We start from the raw sequence: 6,021 nt of genomic DNA on the forward strand, positions 1-6,021 counted from the left end.
CAAAGCAACCCAAAAAAGGAAGACAGACTTACCAAAAAGTCTTAAAGAGGGTCTGACAATAAACAGATAAAACATGTGTCAGTATTGGTGAAGCATTTCAGAGATGAAGACAAAATGTTACTAAAAGTTTAGCCCTCTGCTAGCCTGAGCTAAAGGCTCTTGGCAACAGGTTCAAGTTTATGTTTACAGCTAACGTTAGCTAGAGCCTCGAATCTCAGTGTGTCTTCCGCCTCACTCCCACTGCTACAGAACACCTTGCCAGGTGGAGAGCAGTCAGCAGTCTTGAAGACATTCCCCACATCAGCGACCACAGCAACCTGGATCCAGCCAGTGCAAACCCTAGCTCTAGGGAACTGGTTAGCCCCGAACCCCTGCCAGATCAGCAAACTTTCTGTTGCTGTCATTACACAGGTTAGACCCAGCGCTGCCGCTGGCCACCAGCCTGCTGTAACACCCGGTACTGGGGGGGTTGAGTCGCTACAGCCTGTGGCCGAAGATCCATCCCCAGAGCTGCTGCCCGCTCTCCTCCTGGGGAAGCAGTCCACAGCAGCAGGGGTCGAGTCAGAGGGACTGTGGGGTGGCTAGTAGCTTATTCTTCTATCATTTGTGGTCTGATAAACAGAAAGAGAGCGGGGCAAGAAAGGGCTGAGCACAACCCAACAACAACTATTATTACTTTCATTAATGTTGTTGTAAGCTACTGTCATTGCCGTCTGTCCTGCATCTCTCTCTGTCTCTGTCTCTGTCTCTCTTTCTGTCTCATTGTGTCATACGGATTACTGTTCATTTATTATGCTGATCTGTTCTGTACGACATCTATTGCACGTCTGTCCGTCCTGGAAGAGGGATCCCTCCTCAGTTGCTCTTCCTGAGGTTTCTATCGTTTTTTCCCCCGTTAAAGGGTTTTTTTGGGGAGTTTTTCCTTATCCGCTGTGAGGGTCCTAAGGACAGAGGAATGTCGTATGTTGTAAAGCCCTGTGAGGCAAATTGTGATTTGTGATATTGGGCTTTATAAATAAAATTGATTGATTGATTGATTGAACTCCATAATGAAATATGTTTAAATAAATCCATGTATGGGAAACACTGGGTCACTATTTGAAGAGTGTGCTTGTGGTCGTCTGGTGGGAGGGGATCACAACAGAGAGGGGAGAGCTGCAGGAGGAAGGGGTATTTTGTTTCTTTTTGTTTTTTTTCCTGTTTTCCAAATTTCTGTCTACCTCAGCATTCAGCCACCATGTAGATACTTTTGGTTTTAGTTGTAAGTTTTGACTTTTCTATATACATGATAACTGTCATTAGAATCATGTAATTTAACTTTTCTTTTGGGGAACAAAATAAACGGGAAATATCCACTGTTTACAAACAAAAAATTAATAATAACCAGCTTTATTACAATATGCTATCATGGAATCACAGATCTAAATTTAAAGAAAAAGTGAAGACCTTGGTGTCTGGTCTTGATGGGGGGACTTGAGCTTATGCCTTCCATATTTCTACATTTCTGGCTACATCATACGTACCACACCTTAAATGTACTACATACTGGATGAGTCATCTGCAAACAAGTACAAGTAGTGTTTCCAACCATTCATATTTAGGGGTTCAAATTTTTTTTCTTGACTTTGGAAACAGTTGAGGAAACACCACTATTACCACGAGGCCAACTCAGTCACTGTTCTGCAGTATTCCATCATCTCACACATGGACACATGGAGTTTCATGGAAATGTTCAAAAATGAAAATTTTCTTCTGAAGTGCTCAGCTTTCAAGTCAACATGGCTGTAAGTCTTTAAAGGTTCCCGGTTGAAATAACAAACATTAGCATCTGATGAATATCAAGGTTCAAGCTTTCTTTGTAGTACCCCAGGGTAAATGTGTGGTGCAGACTTAAAACTCAGCATTCCAAAACAAGACAACACAGCAATACAGATTTAAAGAACATAAAAATAAATTATATTGAAACAAGTATCACTCTATATCAAAACAGCATCAAAGTATAAGAACAAAGTATAAGAACACCTACCAACGTCATGACAAAGTGCTGCTACATTCACACTCCAAAGGTTAAGTGCCAAGTGCATCAACTTGTGCATGCTTTGTTCAGTAGTGCAATAGCTGCAGGTACAAAAGTATCTCTATATCACTTTGCTCTGCACTTAGGGCACACAAACTGAAGGCCAGAGCGAAGAAGCTTAAATTCACCATGTCAACCATGGTTATGGTTTTATCGATATGAAAATGAGACTGTTTTCTGAGACAAAACAAATGCTGATGTGCTTTTTTATGCGCTGCCTCACAATTTTTTTCAAACGTCAGTTTAGAGTCTATGACTGTTCTGAGATACTTGTAGGTTTCAACTTGGTCAACAGCCTAGTTTTTAATGATTACGTCATAGATTGAAAGATGGGTTCTGAAATCAATGATCATATCCTTTGTCTTGAATATGTTATGCTTCAAGAAAGATTGGTCACACCAGGTGACAAACTCATCAATAATTGGGCCATGGCTGCACTCACTGTCATGCAACAGACTCACAATGACAGAATCATCCGTGAATTTCAGATGACTCTGGAACTTGATCGAAAGACCAGAACATCTACAATATATTGACCTTGTGGTCAGTGTTGGGAAGTAACTAGTTACATGTAATTAAATGACAACATACATGTAACTGTAATCAATTAGAGTAACAGAAAAATAAGTTCTGAAATTACAGTTACTCATATCTATTCTTTTCGGTAAAAAAGTACATAACATTCATTTTGCTGCTTTGGATATTTTTGCCGTGCAAGAATTCCTTCTTGCGGCCTAACATACTGTATTTCCGTACATTTTTTAGCTTTATTGCCTAGTTAAAAGGTCCAGTGTGTAGGATTTATGGCGGCATATTGGCAGATATGGAATGTAAGTATGTTTCCTTTATTCTCCCTTGAAAATAAGAATTGTTGTGTTTTTGTTACCTTAGAATGGGCACCTGATATCAAAATAGGAAGCAGATCCTCATCCATAGAGTTCACCATATTGCATCACCATCTTTTACAGTAGCCCAGAACAGACAAATGTAACACTGGCTCTAGAGATGGCCATTTGCGTTTTCACGTTGGCCACCATATTTAGCAGCCCCTCTGCCACAAGCAAGGTCAAGGTCAAGGTCAAGGTAAACTTTATTATCCCACAAGTGGGAAATTCATGTGGTCACCATTCCACATTCCATTGTTATACAGCCTACTGTATAGCATTAAAAACAATAAATACAAAACATTAGAAAAGAAAAACAGGGACAAGACAGACAAAACAGTAAGAACATTGAGGAAACATGACAAGCATGTATGAATAAATGAAATAGTGGGATGCTCATATATATGCTCATAGTTTAAAGTGCTTAGGAATTTTTAAGTATATTGTTGTGCAGTCTAATTGCTGTAGGCACAAAAGACTTGCTATACCTTGTGGTCCTAATTTTCCTCTGCAGGATTCTGCCACTTGACCTGTTACTTCTTAAAAACTTCAGATGAAGAGGGTGGGTTAAGTCATTTAGAATTTGTTCTGTCTTTTTTAGACTGAGGTCGTTGTACAGTTGAGCTACAGATACCTGATCAACTCCAGTGATCCTACTGGCTGTTTTGACTATTCGTTGCAGTTTCTTCTGATCCTGAATATACATGTTTCCAAAGGCACAAATAAGGCCAAAGGATAAGACACTCTGCAAGAGAGCTTTGTAAAACATCTGAAGAATACAGCTATCTATTCTAAAATGATTGAGTTTCCAAAAAACATCCTCTTCTGCAACTTTTTGGTCAATTGGTCATTTTGTGCACATTCATTGAATGTCAGTTTGTTGTCAATCTCAACACCCAAATATGTGTATGTTGAGACCCGCTCTACCACTACACCATTGATATTTGAGGGTGGAACTATAATTCCCTTTTTATTAAAATCTATAATCATCTCTTTTGTTTTCTTCGCATTGACCACAAGGAAATTATCTGTACACCATTTAATAAAACCCTGCATCTCCCTCTCAAAACCCTCTAGGGATGCAGTGTCAGACTTTAAAAAACCCACGAATGCTGTATCATCAGCATGTTTAAAATAAGTGTGGTCTGGGAAGGTTGCATGGCAGTTATTATTGTATAAGATGTATAGAATAGGGGACAGAGCGCACCCTTGTGGTGCCCCTGTGTTTGTGGCTTTTAATAATGAGACACATGAATTGAATTTGACTTGTTGACTGCGGTTAGTCAAAAAGTCATAAATCCACAAAACCCCCATCAGGTGGGGTTGGATTGTGTTGAAGACACTGCTGAAGTCTATGAATACAATCTTGACAAGACTCTTTGCCTGTTCAAGGTGCTCATATATGTTGTTGTTTGTCAAGGTCAGCAGTGTATCTTCAACCCCTCTCTCTGCACGATATGCAAATTGGTTTGGGTCTAGAAATGGTGTGACCTCACATAAAAGCTGTTTCAGAATTATTTTTTCAAAACATTTCATTACTGTAGATGTTAGGGCAACAGGGCGCAGGTCGTTAAGTTCCTTAGGTTTATTGTTTTTAGGTACGGGCACAATCAGAGAGCCAGTTTGTTTTGGAGAAGAGGAAAGCCCTGTGGATAACTGGGCTCTTAAAAACCTCCTGAACACTGAAGGATTCTAAATGGGAGAAATTTCAGCTGGTTGCAGTCTGCAATCCTCACCACTAGATGCCACTAAATCCTCACAAATTTAACACACTACTCCTTTAGCAATAAATTAGGCAAGTAATCAACTGTGTTGGTAGATTACAGAGTGGGAGTCCAAGGGAAGAGATAGTCATTGCCTACCTGAGGATACAGGATTAAATGGTAAATGGCAAATAGACCTACATTTGTATAGCACCTTTCTAGTCATCCAACCATTCAAAGCACTTTTTTACATTACAAGTAACATTCACCCATTCACACACACCCATTCATACACTGGTGGCCGAGGCTACCATACAAGGTGCCACCTGCTACTCAGTTTTTAATTCAAAATGACGACCTCCATAGAATAGGGAAGCATCCTACTGGACTATGTAAACACTGTGATAAACTGGAAACAGTCAAACATGTACTATAGATTGCCACAGGTAAGAAGGAGAAAGACAAGAGTTAGCACAGAATAACATTAATCTACTTGGAAAGACATCAAGGACCCTAGGTAAGCCTCTATTTAATTATTGAAGAGTAACAATAATTATAGAGAAAATTTACAGTTTTTTTGTTTGCTTGTTCTGTTTTGTTTTGTTTTGTTTTGTTGTGTTTCCTGCCAAACTACTGCTCCACACTCCAGTCCAGCAGGTAGTGGTTTACCAACTGCCATTTAACTCAAAGAAGAATAGCATTCAAAGAGTGATCAAACGTAATAATTTACTTTATTTTAATAAATTAATTAAAAGTTATATTAATTATTACAACGGGGTCACTACCAATCTGTAACCAATTACATTTCAAACGTAACCTTCCCAATACTGCTTGCGATAAAAATGTAAGTTTTATCTAGCCTATAGTCTACTGGCAAATAGTTGATCTCTATTTGTTTCTATCATTCTCTTTGTGTGTTTGGTTAAGCAGAGTCATAATCAATTGAATTATCAACTCTATAGCAGTGTGTCAGTTGAAATGGTTAATGGCTGTCCATATCCTAATGCTCATAAAGGGGCAGAGAGAAAGAGGAAATCAAGCAGAGACACATAAAATTCAACGGGCATCTTTAAAACACATTTACCCACCAAGGAATATTGATATAGCTAGTGTGAAACATTGGTAGTGCACAGCTGCTACAATGCTGCAATGTTTCAATGTAGGATGATGAGGTAACAATGTGTCAGCTTCACATCCGCCATTATAGTAAGTTTGCGTGTGTGTGTGTGTGTGTGTGTGTGTGTGTGTGTGTGTATTTGTGAGAGTGAGTGAGTGAGTGTATGTCTGTCTGTGTATTAGACAGGGACAGTAGGAGAGAGAGACATGATTAATATAGGTATTTAGAGTAGAAAAATAA

Source organism: Epinephelus fuscoguttatus, linkage group LG20 (assembly GCF_011397635.1).
Source record: "Epinephelus fuscoguttatus linkage group LG20, E.fuscoguttatus.final_Chr_v1".
In the NCBI taxonomy this organism is placed as follows: domain Eukaryota; kingdom Metazoa; phylum Chordata; class Actinopteri; order Perciformes; family Serranidae; genus Epinephelus; species Epinephelus fuscoguttatus.